The 14,706-nt window shown below is 40.3% G+C and overlaps 1 protein-coding gene across 6 annotated transcripts in view; it reads left to right on the top strand.

The window, feature by feature from the left end:
* The window catches only part of WWC2 (WW and C2 domain containing 2), a 210,803-nt gene that overhangs the window by 179,522 nt on the left and 16,575 nt on the right, over positions 1-14,706 (top strand). The window lies entirely within an intron of this gene.

Consider the following 14,706-nt stretch of genomic DNA (forward strand, 5'->3'; position numbering starts at 1 on the left):
GTGTATTCATATCCATGTAGTAGCAAATAGAATTTTCCATATAGCTGAAATACTAATATTACTAATACCAAAACATTGTTTTCTTTCAGTCCCTTTGGATGGGAATGTAAGATAGATTAGGTAGTTCCCTGAAACTAACAGAAAATGTTGTCTATGATATAAACTGCTCTTTTTGGCGGAGAGTTGTTATTTGATCATGCAGTGTATAGTACCATCAGGAAAGTTTGACTCATTCAGCTAACTGGAACTACTCATCCTAGATGGAACTCAGAAACTAAATGAATGAATTTCAAGAATCAAACTGACACCAGTAATCTTTAAAGAAACTTTAAGCAACAAAATGTATTACATATCTGTATCATATCCCACCTGATAGAAGGAAACCTTCACATTGAGTTGGACCTCAGTGTTTGCTCAATCTGAAGTTGAATGGTAGGCCTTACATTTGCCACTGCAGCAAATATAGGATAATTAGACATTGCCCTGGTTTCATGAAGGAAATGTGCTAGACATACCAGGTCCATGAGAGTAGTGCTTCCTGGGGAGATCAGGAGAGGTTTCATGGAGGAAGTGACACTTGAACTGGCTTTTAAAGTGGGCAGTGGAGGCCAGGTATGGTGGTTCGTGCCTTTGGAGGTCAAGGCGGGTGGATCATGAGGTCAGGAGATCGACACCATCCTGGCTAACATGGTGAAACCCCATCTCTACTAAAAATACAAAAAATTAGCTGGACGTAAGGCAGCTACTTGGGAGTCTGAGGCAGGAGAATCACTTGAACCCAGGAGGCAGAGGTTGCAGTGAGCTGCTATTGCGCCACTGCACTCCAGCCTGGGTAACAGAACAAGACACCATCTCAAAAAAAAAAAGGTGAGCAGTGGAGCTTCATAGGGGTGAGAAGCCCAGGACCCTCTATTAGTAAAGGTCCAGCAGGTGGCAGGTAGTCTTACGAAATGGAAGACTGAATTACAAGCAGAAATGACTTGCTCTTGTGTTTGCAACCTCTGTAACCATCATTTTTACTCTCTTGAGTTCTTAACTCAATATTAGCAGTAATTTCAAACACTTGGTTGACTTTGACCTACTTTAATGTCATGGAGAAGCATTGCAATCTTTGACTCTTACGGGTCAAAGCCTTCCAAAGCTGAACTGGAGTTTTACAACTACATATGTAAACAGAACTTTGTATCTTTGGGTCTTTGGTTGGTTGTTCACTTCTAGGGTGTCATGATATGAAATTCCAAATCTCTAGATGCCAGTTATTACTAAAACTATGGGACTTAATTTTTTTTTTACTTAATATCATAATGCTAAGGTTCATCCATAAATTGCTTCTTACTGCATTTCATTTTTTTTTGACTGCTATCCACTCTCCATTGTGTAGAGAGAAGTTCAGTAAAGCAAAAAGTTCTTTAAAAAACTGAAGGAAAACCAGAAAGCTCTGGCAAAATTAATGAAGCGAATATACAAATAAAGAACATTATAAAAGTAATCAGGGAGAGGACTACAGGTAAATTTGAGATTTACAAAATAATTACAGCTGAGGTGGGAGAATCACTTGAGCTCAGGCATTGGAGACCAGCTTGGGCAACATAAGGAGACCTCATCTGTACAAAAAAAGAAATAAAAATAAAAAATTCACGAGGCATAGCGGCATGCACCTATAGTCCCAACTACTTGGAAGGGTGAGGTGGGAGGATCACTTTAGCCCAGGAGGTAGAGGCCGCAGGGAGCTGTGATTGCGCCACTGCATAGGTGACAGAGCGAGAACCTGTCAATCAGCATTGAACAATTAAAAAATAAATACATAATTAATGCATACTCTCTCTCTCTCTCTCTCTCTCTCTCTCTCTCTCTCTCTCTCTCTCCCTCTCCCCCCTCCTCCCCCTCCCCCACCCACCCTCCAGTGCTTTGGGAGGTCAGAGTGGGAGGACAGCTTGAGGCCAAGAGTTTGAGACCAGCTGAGTGACATATCAAGATCCCATCTCTATAAAAAAAAAAATTTTTTAAGTTAGCTGAGCATGGTGGCACCTATGTATATAGTCTTGGCTGTTGTGGTGGCTGGGGCAAGAAGATCACCTGAGAGTCCCCAGAGGTTTGAGGTTGAAGTGAGCTATGATCGCCCACTGCACTTCAGCCTGCATGGCAGGAAAACATAATTGAATACTGTAAGAAATAGATGCCCACAATTTGGACATATATCTAGGAAAATATGCTAGAATGGATGTTTGGAAAGAATAAAAAGGATAGAAAATTCTATAACTCTCTTAAAAATATGGAAGCTGTGATTAAAACTCTACCCACAAAGAAAATATAAGTTCTGGATGCGTTATAGGCATTTTCCACCACACTTTCAAAGAACAGATTATCTCAATTTTATACAAACTCTTCCAGACACTAGAAAAAGAGAACACTTCTACACCTAATTTTATGCAATCAGCATTCCTAATACCAACACTAGACAAAGATACTATCAGAAGGAAAATCACAAGCCAGCCCAGTTTCATTTATGAATGTAGATGCAAGAATTCTGACTAAAAAGTATTAGTAAATAGATTCCAACACTGTATTATAAAGATAATACATGTTGAATTGTACAAAGGTTTTGTTTGTTTTGTTTTGTTTTTGAGATGGTATCTCACTCTGTTTCCCAGGCTGGAGTGCAGTGGCACGATCTCAGCTCACCACAACCTCCACCTCCCAGGTTCAAGCCATTCTGCTGTCTCAGCTTCCTGAGTAGCTGGGGCTACAGGTGTGCTCCCCAACACCCAGCTAATTTTTGTGTTTTTAGTAAAGACAGGGTTTCACTATGATGGCCAGGCTGGTCTCGAATTTCTGACTTCAGGTGATCCACCCACCTCACCCTCCCAAAGTGCTGGGATTATAGGCATGAGCCACTGTGCCTGGCAGGTTTTTTAAATATTAGAAAACAATGTATTAAAAAAAAATACATGTTGACCATGTCGAAATGTCTAAGGATATTTTTAATACTAGAGAAATCTGTTAATATTATTCATTACTTTTAACAGATTGAGGGGAAAAACCATTTGGTCAACTCAATAGATTCAGAAAAATATTGAGAAAAGTCATTGTTTCTTCATGTTTAAAAATCCCAGTAAGTTAGAGACAGGAACTTCCTCAACTTGATAAAGAATAACTTAAAGTAAATGTGGTCATAAATAGATAAACATTAGAATCATTTTCTTTAAAATCAAACACAAGACATTCAACATTGTTCTGTTCAACATTGTATTAGGAGTTCCTAAACAGTACCATAAGGCAAAAAAAAAAAAAAAAAGTAGAAGAGTAGAAACAGAAAGATTGGAAAGAAATAAAGCTGCCACCATCTACAGGTGACATTGCATACGTTAAAAAATTGGAATTTATTACAAATAGTAAGAGTTTAGCAAGATGGGTGAATAGGATACCTAAAAGGGTGAATATCAGGATATCTAAAAGCCTGTTGCATTTGTTTACACCAACCAGAAACACCTAGAACATTTAAGTAAGAAAATTATACCAGTATCAATAGCGAATATCAAGAAATACATTTAACAAAAATAAACAGTGCATTATAAAGAAAATTAGAAAACCTAGTGAGAAGAAATGTAAAAGCAAATTCGTAGAGAATTTATTACGTTCATGTAGAGCAGGAGTCAGTAAGCCTTTCCTATAAATGACCATGTATTAAGTATTATATCAAATATTACACAATAATATAATGTCATTATAATTAAATACTAATAATGTTAAATATTCTAGGCTCTCTGGCCCATATATGTTCCCTGTTGCCACTATTCAGCACTGCCATAGATAAAATGTAAATAAATGATGTATTTGCATTCCAATAAAACTTTATTTACAAAAGCAGATGGCAGGCCATAGTTTGCCAACTGCTGATCTAGAGGAAGAATTAATAATGTGAAGATGGCCAATTCTTTCTACAGTGTACCATAGAGTCAATGTAATTCCAAGCAGAATATCACATGGTTTTTCATGGATATTGATGCTGTTAATAAAAAAGTAAAGTCAAACAATCACCAGGGTACTTTGGAAAAGAATAACAAGAAGAGGGACTTGCTGTACAGGAAATCAGGATTTATTCAACTGCTAAAGTAGCAGGAATTTGTGGAAGAATTAAGAGATCAATCATGGCATGAATACAGAGCTCAGAAACAGACACATCTGTATGGAGTGTTGGTTTTTGATGTGGGTGTTATCTGTGTGGAGCATTGATGTGTGATGCCTAAGTAATAGGGAAGCCAGGAAGGCTTCTGAAGTGTTCTCTGGAAAGACAGTGTGGCAGTAGTATATGTGACCATGGCTAAAGCCAGAGGCTCCTTCCCATCCCAGTCCCCAGTGTCAGACATTTTCTTATGAGATAAAGTCAGAGACTTTGGCAGATCCAAGCAGTTATGTGTAATACTGATTGAAAAAGAAGATTAAGACCTTCTTTTAAAAGTAAAACTATCAGGCCGGGCGCGGTGGCTCAAGCCTGTAATCCCAGCACTTTGGGAGGCCGAGGCGGGTGGATCACGAGGTCAAGAGATCGAGACCATCCTGGTCAATATGGTGAAACCCCGTCTCTACCAAAAATACAAAAAAAAAATTAGCTGGGCACGGTGGTGCGTGCCTGTAATCCCAGCTACTCAGGAGGCTGAGGCAGGAGAATTGCCTGAACCCAGGAGGCAGAGGTTGCGGTGAGCCGAGATCGCGCCATTGCACTCCAGCCTGGGTAACATGAGTGAAACTCCGTCTCAAAAAAAAAAAAAAAGTAAAACTATCATAAATACTGTTTTCCTGAGTGTTATTTTTTTATTATCTTTCATTATAGAATTCTGCTAAGATTTTGACTGTTGTTGATGGATGATTCAAGGTTTGGGGGCTGATAGGGTGACCTTTGTTTTCTTTCCACACAAAAGCAGTCTTTGGATTTGCTCTAAGTAAAGTCGAAGTAAGTAGAAGGAGTCTAGAACCCAGTAACCCAAGGAAATCATCAGGGCTGACACATGGCTCAGAGTCTCTGAAAACTGGCAGTCAAGTAAGACTTGATGTTTGAGACACACATGTTCATTTTAATGATTTGTCCTTTAATGAGCCAGTCAAGAATGTGTGTGTGTTTTCAGCTGAAAAAAATTAAGGAGTTTCTTGGGAGACTTGAGCAGACATATTTTCTGTAAAAACACAAACACCTCCTAATGCAAATCCTTCCTCTTGAACTCCTATGCTGCCTTCAGACTAGAGTGTAAACTCCCCAGGGAAGCAATGAGGCTACTTTTGCTTCTTCGGTATTACAGCGCCTTAGTAGATGTTCCGTCCAACCTTTGCAGAAGTTTCCTTTGCCTCATTCAGGCTGCTCATATTGTTGACTAGCCATGATTCGAGTTCTGCTTGCCTCCTGCTTGCCACTAGAGTAGTGGTTGAATACACTGACTTATTGGTGAACAGATCTGTACAGCCTGTAAAGCATGATGAGAATCTGACTGGTGGGCACTGTCAGTGGCCCTAGCGTAGTTTGGCCATGTGGGGCCCCCACCCTGTCCTCAGGGAGCCCTTGGTCCAGCTGTGCCTTGGTGGCCCTGAGATCAAGTTTAAGGAATATCATGGTCTAGGGATATTACCAGATCAAATCGATATTTACTAAAGACTTTTGAAATTGACCCTCAACTCTTTTGACAGACGTTCTGAAAGTTTTCTGCCGTTTTGTTCCCAGCATCTCACACGATATTCACAGCCATGATCTAGGAAAATAATGACAGTGGGAGGGGAAAAGTGGCCAATTCATTCTTCCCAGGGTGCCGAGATCCCTGACACCCCTTGTTTGTTTGTTTTCGTCCCTATCATGCCAACCTGTCATTCTCTTCTTAGTAACAGAAATAATGATAGGAATGTGAGGCATGTTTCTCAGACGTAATATAAGGTTGAACTAAATTACCTTCTAAGTGACCTGTTTGGGAACTGTCATCTCTGTCATTCATTGCAACCATGGTGGTATTTTTCACTTACATCTCCTAATTGTTAGCATTTAGTTATTCCTATTGCAGGGCACCACCTAAAAATAATGCTGGCTAGCATACCTGACTGGTGCTGTCACTTCCTGGGCCTGCCTCAGAGCCAGCATCTTCATAAAGTTGCCGCCATAGCTATGTGAGGGTTTTGATTCTTTAAAATGTCGACACAACCCAACATGCTTGTATACAAAGCCAAGTGAAGTTGGCCTTTGGGCCAGTAGGGGTAACATTAATGCTACGTTGGATGTATTTTGCTCACAAAACAGGCTTTCTGTTACCCATGTGGCAATATACTCTTAGATGTGTAAAAACTGGTCACTTGAGCTCAGAACTGCCCAGGAATAATTCAGAGATCGTGGAACTGTCCAATTTGGATCAAGAGTGCAAAGATTTGAGAGGGTCAGAATCCTTTTGTCTTGCCCAGTGAAGGATACAAGCAAGCCTTGTTCCAACTGGAAACTGTCTGAAAAAGAGTGACACTTCAGAACTCTGCTTTGTAAACTAGTGCTTTATTTTATATTAATTTACAGTTGTTTAGTCACAAAATGATACCTGTGCATAATTCTGGCCTCATAATAAGTTTCTGATAATGATTAGAATCATGCTTACATAGGTTGCAGGGATGATTTTGCTTAGAAATTATTTCTTAATAGAAGATTTCTTTTTGAGACAGGGTCTCTCTCTGTTACCCAGGCTGGAATGCCATGGTGTGACCACCACTCATGACAGCCTCGACCCAGGTTCAAGCAGTCCTTCCACCTCAGTTCCCTGGGTAGCTGGGACCACAGGCGCACACCACCAGACTCAGCTTTTTTTTTTTTTTTTTTTTAGAAACGGGGTTCCACTATATTTCCCAGGCTGGTCTTGAACTCTTGGGCTCAAGCAGGTCTCCCTCCTCAGCCTCCCAAAGTGCTCGGATTACAGGTGTGAGCTACCATACCCAGCCTAGAGGATTTATGATCTTTATTATCTGATGAACTAGCACTTAGTTGGTTTTAAAATTAGTTTGCATACCAAGATAATAAGGGAAAAGAAGATCCCAAGGAGCTTTCTCTTGTGATTATGGCAGAGCCTGAAATAAACACTTCTTTTTTTTTTTGACATGGAGTTTCACTTTTGTCACCCAGGTTGAAGTGCAGTAGCACAATCTCAGCTCACTGCAACCTCTGCCTCCCAGGGCCAAGCAACTCTCCTGTCTCAGCCTCCCAAGTAGCTGGGACCACAGGTGTACGTCACTAGACCTGGCTAATTTTTATATTTTTCATAGAGATAGAGTTTCATCATGTTGGCTAGGCTGGTCTTGAACTCCTGACCTCAGGTGGTCCGCCCATCTTGGCCTCCCAAAGTGCTGGGATTACAGGTGTGAGCCATCACTCCCAGCCTGGGATAAACACTTCTGTTCTGCTTCACTAAGAGGATGTAGCCCAGGGGAGCTGAGCAGAGGCAAGGGAGATGGCTGCTAGTGTGCTGCCTGCTCGCTCCCCTGGGACCAGCGCCCAAAGGCCCTGCTAACCCCATCTCAGAGTCACCCCTCATAGGAGAAATAAGGAAGAATTGTTCTACCCATGTGAACATATGGGTGCCGGACAATCTCATGGCACACATTGGATTCAACAGAAAGGCCATGGCAGGGGCTAGGGGAGACACTAGTTGTACCTTCATGAAGTCCGCTAGACCCCGCAGAGAGCTGATGACCACAAGGGCATTGGGAAAAGTCAAGAGGATTTGAACTGATGTGTTAGAGGTCTCTGATTCAGAACGAAAATGTATGTTTTCTGGTTCTTGCCAAGAACATTTCAGCCCAACAAAACATGAAGGTAACATCTAAAAAATGAAGGGCTGGTCAAAGCTCACAGTCTCCATGCCATGGCTATTGTTTTTCTAGATCACTACTGTGAACCATGGGGATGCTGTTAGTAGCTCAGTGTAAAACTCATTTGTCAGAAGAGCTGAAGCTTATATACAAAATGCTGCCTTTTTATACACAAGATAGGGCCAGAACTCTTCAGCTAGCCTGATGAGACCCAGGGAAAGAGCCACTGGTATACACTGGAGGTCCCTGTTTAGGGTGCAAGTGAAGAGAGAAAGGCTAACAGAAAGGCCAGGAGACCTATGAGTGCCTGTGGTGTCAGAGTCAGATCTTAGATGCTGTTGTGGCTTCACTTTCTCATTACCATTCTCCATTGCTTTCCTTCACAACTCCTTTCTTTTTCCCATCAAAAAAGAGGTAAATAAAAACAAATCAGCCTTATAAAATGCCATAAAAATGCATACCTGTGGCTTATGTTTTTCCGCATGCACTGATGTGATTGTATTTACTTATCTATAAATTAAGAGGATTGAAGTAGATAGCCACCAAAATCCCTTCTAGTTACAGAATTCTGTGATCTATTTGAGATCAAGTCTAATCTGTTTTCAGTGTGAATAAGGATTCAGAGAGATTTGTGGAAATTGAAGTCTGCATGACCTAAAGGAACTAAACATTTAGGGTACCTGCAGTACTTTGATAATTCTGAAGTCCAGGGTGAAATGTAATTCCTGGAAACTTTTTCGTATCAGGATATCCACAGTGCAGTCTTACACAGGTTATGTAGAGCAGATTTATCACAGTTTAGGAAACTATGCTGTCTTACTCCATTTTGTGCTGCTGTAACAAAATGCCGCAGGCTGAGTAATTTATAAAGAACAAAAATTTATTTGTCACAGCTCTGGAGGCTGGAAAGTCCAAGATCAAGGGGCTGCAGCTGGGAAGGGGCCTTCTTGCTGTGTCATCCCATGGTGGATGGTAGAAGGCAGGAGGGAGAGAACTCACTCCCAAAAAAGCCGTTTGATTAAGGCGTTGCCCACACGCGTGGGTGGGGCCTTCATGGCCTACTCACCTCTCAAAGCTTCCATCTCTTCATACCATTACAATGGCCGTTGAATTTCAGCATGAGTTTTGGAGGGACAAACATTCGAACCATAGCATATGCCAAGCCCGCTGCCCCTCCGTCTTGGCTTCCTTCTGCTGCTGGCACTTTCACATCAAGCAACAGTGAAAAAAGCTCACAAAGCAAGGTGCATTTATCCTGATTTCAAAATGATATGATTCTCCCTGGTGCAGAGGACTTTTATTATTGTTACCAGCTCTGTGGATCTCACTACTGAAATTTGCAAAAACCAGTTTTGTGAAAATACAGACTTTCCATTGTGTGCCTTTCATTATAGCCACAGCAACTGGTAATAACTGCCGACTTCCCTCACCTGCTTCCTCCTCACTTCCACAGCCATTTGTTAACATACACATGGGTATACCAGAACCTGCGCACACGCGCACACGCACGCACGCACACACACACACACACAGAGTCACACTCACACACTGCCCTTTCATCTCCATCATTTCCCTGTGGTATTGGGGATTTGTGAGGGTTTCAGCAAGATGACCATAAAGTGCCTAATGATGAGCAAAGAGCGTGCCAATTGCCATAAAAAATATGGCTCCCAGAAAAGCAATGAATCGAAGCCAGCAGCAGATCCTGGATCTGCCTCCCTTGTCAGGGAAAACTGTCAGGTCTCAGGGTTACACACATAACCTTCTTCCTTTGTGGTCCAAAGTCTGTTTTGTAGCTCAGAATAAAAAACAGAATCTTATTTATTGTCCTCGTGTATCATAAAACCCCCTTAGGAAGCAGAGCAAGAAGCTCAGGACTGTAAATTAAGGCTGGATTGTGCTTTTTATTCCATTAGGCTTCTTAACACAACTGTGAATAAATCACTGGGCCTCTCTGCAGGTTGGGCTCCCATCACATAAACTGGAGGTGAATCACACCCTTCTGGAGTCCACAGCATACAAAGTGGCTCCCAGGCCTCGTGAGCCAGGCGTCTTATCATGACTCATTGGGGTAAGGGGAGAAGCGTGCCAAGAGAGAACTGGGGTTCTTCCAGAGGAGCCTCATGGTCCTTACAAAGGAGGAATTTCTTTTTTTTCCTTAGAGTGTTTTTCTGTCAGAATGCCAAAATTCTGTGGTGCTAGACTGCAGAACCGCTAGACTTTTCGCAAAGCTTAAAATAATGCAAATGTTAACACTCTTAAAAGTTAGATTTATTTTAAAAATTATGCCAAAGATATTAATACACTGCATTCAACAAAATCTTAATGATTACAGTGAAGTATTCAGCATTGAGGTTTAATTGCCTGCAAAGTTGTTTGCTTTTGATTATTAGCAACTGATAATTCTATGTTTTGCCACCTAAATTTTTGGAAAAAGGTATAGGTATAGATACAGATATAAACATAAAAACATATAGACATAAAACATAGAGACATAGACATGTAGATATAAACATAAAAACATAAAGACAAATACAGTCTTCAGTAAAGTATATTCTTATTCAGGAGTGCAGGAAATAGCTTCCTGTGTTCCCTGATCTGCTTTATTTTTTTTTGTAAAACACAAAGTTTCAAAGTAATTTTGTAGTCGCCACAGAAATGCTGGTAGTTGGAAATGTCAGCAGCCATTACGCTACTTAGAGGGACTGTCATAAGAGTTCTCTGCAAGGGATAAGATAGGCCTCTGCGTTCCATTCACGTGGGAGGTGGCAAAGACTGAGAACAGGATCCTGGGAGCCTGTCTTATTTTCCATCTGATAAAATACACTCTAGGTAAGAAAAGTGGGTTAGATTTTCTTACCTGTGCATGACTCAGTTTCTTCCATGGCTTTTCCTGTTATATCTCTTGTTAAATCAGTCAACAGATGCCTGTTTTAAGAATGATTTTTTTCTTATGGTATTTGACCAAGAATTTGAATACCAGCATAATTTTAGCATGTTTACTAATTCAGTGATTTGATATACCATAGCAAGACAGAAGTCATTTCTCAGTGTGTGCTAAGTCAACAGTTCTTTATCTGGGACCTAATGAAAAATTATCCATTTACTAAAGATAGGACTTCACAAAGTAACTAAAATACCACATTTGTCCCCCTTGTATTTGAATCACATAAATTTACAAGCTCCAAGTGGCAACTAAATTATCTCATCAATTAAAAAGTAATCAAGAGAGAACTGTTGCTTACCAAATATAGGCAGCTTTTATAGACAGAATCTTTCAAAACAGAGAGTGGGAAATAGGGGGCAGTAAAAAAAAATACCTGGAAAAAAGACAGTGTGATGAAAAAAAGTCAAAACTTATTGCAGTAGATGATTATTAGCAAAGTACTAGGGATGCCCCATTGTGGGTTATTTAGCGTTCCATAAAGCAGTGTGAATGTAATTGACTTTTTATAAGTATTTGCTTAATAAAGAGTCTTTGTAAAACACCATCTTTTCTAAAAGTGCCACAGTATTTTTACTTACAGATTTAAAGTGAGTAGGATATTTTTGTTTTGAGAATATTAAAAAAAATTTTTAAGTGTTTAACACACGGTTATTATAACAAATTCAATGATGCAGAACTATATAAAGCAAAAACTAAAAGTCCTCCTTGGAGTTGTGCTTCCCAGAGGTTACCACTGTTGACAATTCGGTATATGTCCTTCCAGCTGTTTTTTATGCCACATATGTGTTAGTGTTATTTGGAAGAGTTACACAAAAATAGAGTCATAAAGATAAATTGTTCTGAAATTTGCTTCTTTCCCTCACTTAATTCTAATAGTATATGAGGAACAGCTTTCCATATTAGCAAATGTTACTACAACTCATTATTTCAATGCATTCACTTGTATAGCTACATCACAATTATTTAATTATTCTAGTGACAATTTCTCAAATTTTCTATTATAAACTATGTGGAAATACACACTTGTATGCATATTTTTGCACCTCTCTGATCACACTAGTATTCCTAAAGCATAAATTCGTAGTAGGAGAATTTCTGATAGTATTAGTTTGTCTGTGAACTGGAATCAACAATCTTGTCTTTGTCAAGTCTTTTAAGTCTGAAGGCCTTGTTTGATTTCCTGGCCTTAAAGGTGTCTGAAACAGTGGGTGCATATGAGATAACAAAGTGCTTAATTGCCCTTTTTGCCAACAGCAGTCTTATTTCCTTCTGAAATTTCTGACTGCCTAAGTTCTAACAGAAACAGTTGGCTTTTCAAGTCTGGAAGCATCCCAATTATGGGACTGACCATCAACCTAGATTGTAGGTGCAGGCTACCCACCACCTTTAGACCTTTAGCTAAGCTGGTTTCTCTTCTACCTCTTTATGTCAACTGCTTAACTCTGGCCTGAGTTGTCGATCTCTCTCTCAATCTCCCTCTCTCTCTCTCTCTCTCTCTCTCTGTCTCTCGTCAGGTACACCAAGAGGCAGCTTCTCACAGCACTCCTGGTTAGCTTAGTTTCCCCGACATCCCCAGTGAGAATTGGGAGGGAAAGTGAACAGGAAAGTTGCCCTGTATTCGCACCAGAGATTTTGCTTAGAATGCCTTCTCTTAAAGCAGCTTTCCAAAAAACGGACAGAAGCCAACTATTTATAAGGCCCCACTGTCTGTCAAGACTCTAAATAAACTAAATTAAATTAGATTCCTATATCAGTCAGATGGAGGCTGGGCACAGTGGCTCACACCTGTAATGCCAGGATTTTGGAAGGCTGAGGTGGGTGGATCACTTGAGGTCATGAGTTCAAGACCAGACCAACATGGTGAAACCCCGTTTCTACTAAAGATACAAAAATTAGCTGGGCGTGGTGGCAGGAGCCTATAATCCCAGCTATTCTGTAGGCAAAGGCAGGAGTATCGCATGAGCCCAAGAGGTGGGGAGGTTGTAGTGAACCGAGATCTCGTCACTGCACTCCAGCCTGGGTGACAGGACAAGACTCCGTCTCAAAAAAAAAAAAAAGAGGATTTGTGTATCTGTCAGATGGAGATAACAACTGTTTTTAAGTATGTATTGGCAGACTGATTTAAGACAAGACCACTCCCCCTCATTGAATGTATATGTATTATGTAATGACATCTCCAGCCATTTGATTTAATTAATTCATTTTGTAAGATAATGTTGCAGGCAACTTCTGCAAATATAGGCAGTTGTCAGAAATAAACTACTGGTTCAAAAATTGTATTGAGCACTTGAGCCTTTATGAGTTATATTAAACAGACACATCCTTTGCCCTCCTGAAGCTTTTGGGCCCAGTGTAAACATCTCGGCCACCAAGGCAGACTCCTAGTACACCTGAGAGAGGAAGTCGGTGCCTTGGGTGGAGGACAGCAAATGGGGGTACAGTCATCGTGGCCCTTTTACCCCATAACAGTGGTCCTCACCATGAATTACGTAACTTTCTAATGTGAATGTAGGAGGAGTAACAAGTAACCTTATTTTTTTAAAAAAAAGAAAAATAAATATTTAAGTTCTATTTTCTTTTCTTTCTTTCTTTCTTTTTTTTTTTTTTTTTTTGAGACAGAGTTTTGCTCTTGTTGCCCGGGCTGGAGTGCAATGGCGCAATCTCAGCTCACTGCGGCCTCTGCCTCCCACGTTCAGGCAAGTCTCCTGCTTCAGCCTCACAAGTAGCTGGGATTACATGCACATGCTGCCACGTCCAGCTAATTTTTTGTATTTTTAGTAGAGACGGGGTTTCACCATATTGGCCAGAATGGTCTTGATCTGTTGCCCTCGTGATCTGCATGCCTCAGCCTCCCAAAATGCTCTGATTACAGGTGTGAGCCACTACGCCCGGTCTTAAACCTTACTTTCTATTTCACAGTTTGTTTATATAGCTAAAGGATTATCTTTCTATTTAATACTTACTAATAAGTAAACTGAAGTTTGGATTTTATATCAGGGAAGCTTTATTCAGTATTTTACAATATTAGGTGTTTTTTAAACTCAAAGTACAAATTAACATTAGTTTTTCCCTGATAATGGAGTAATATAAACAGGTATATGAACATACTGATGTAGGCTTATTGTGGAGAATTTTTTAAATGATACAGTACATGCCTGCATTTATTTATCTCCAAATCTAATATAACCATATGTTCATTTGCCAAGATTTTTATTTTTTATTTTGATTTTTTTAATTTTTTTGAGACAGAGTTTCACTCTTGTTGCCCAGGCTGGAGTGCAATGGCATGATCTCAGCTCACTACAACCTCCGCCTCCCAGGTACAAGCCATTCTCCTGCTTCAGCCTCCCAAGTAGCTAGGATTACAGGCATGTGCCACCATACCCAGCTAATTTTTTTATATCTTTAGTAGAGATGGGATTTCTCCATGTTGGCCAGGCTGGTCTCGAACTCCCGACCTCAGGTGATCCAGCCACCTCGGCCTCCCAAAGTGCTAGGATTACAGGCGTGAGCCACCGCACCCAGCCCTTGCCAAGATTTTTAAATGTTAAATCCCACTTGAATGAACACTGCAGCCTGGAAATAATTTAAATAGTTGATTGGGGTTTGTTAGATAATTAAGCTGTAGCTACTAAGTATAATGTTATGAAATCATTAAAAGTTATAGGCTTTGGTTTCTGGTTCAGCATATAAGGAGTTTGAAGTCTTCAATCTAACAGCAAGTAAAAAGTTGAACAAAATGAAAAATCAATTCTTAGATCAGAGAGGTGAAGTCATAGGGCGAACTGCTGTGCCCAAAATTGGAGTGACAGGCAAGCAGAACAGAGAATCACAACTTACTGGAGCAAGAACCTATGAGCAGTGACCTCTGCAGGAACCCATACTAGAGTAAGAAAACCTAAACTATAATTTTTTATTTTTATTTATTTTTTTTTTTT

Source organism: Sapajus apella, unplaced genomic scaffold (assembly GCF_009761245.1).
Source record: "Sapajus apella isolate SASKATOON/1434 unplaced genomic scaffold, GSC_monkey_1.0 scaffold39, whole genome shotgun sequence".
NCBI classification, from domain to species: Eukaryota; Metazoa; Chordata; class Mammalia; order Primates; family Cebidae; genus Sapajus; species Sapajus apella.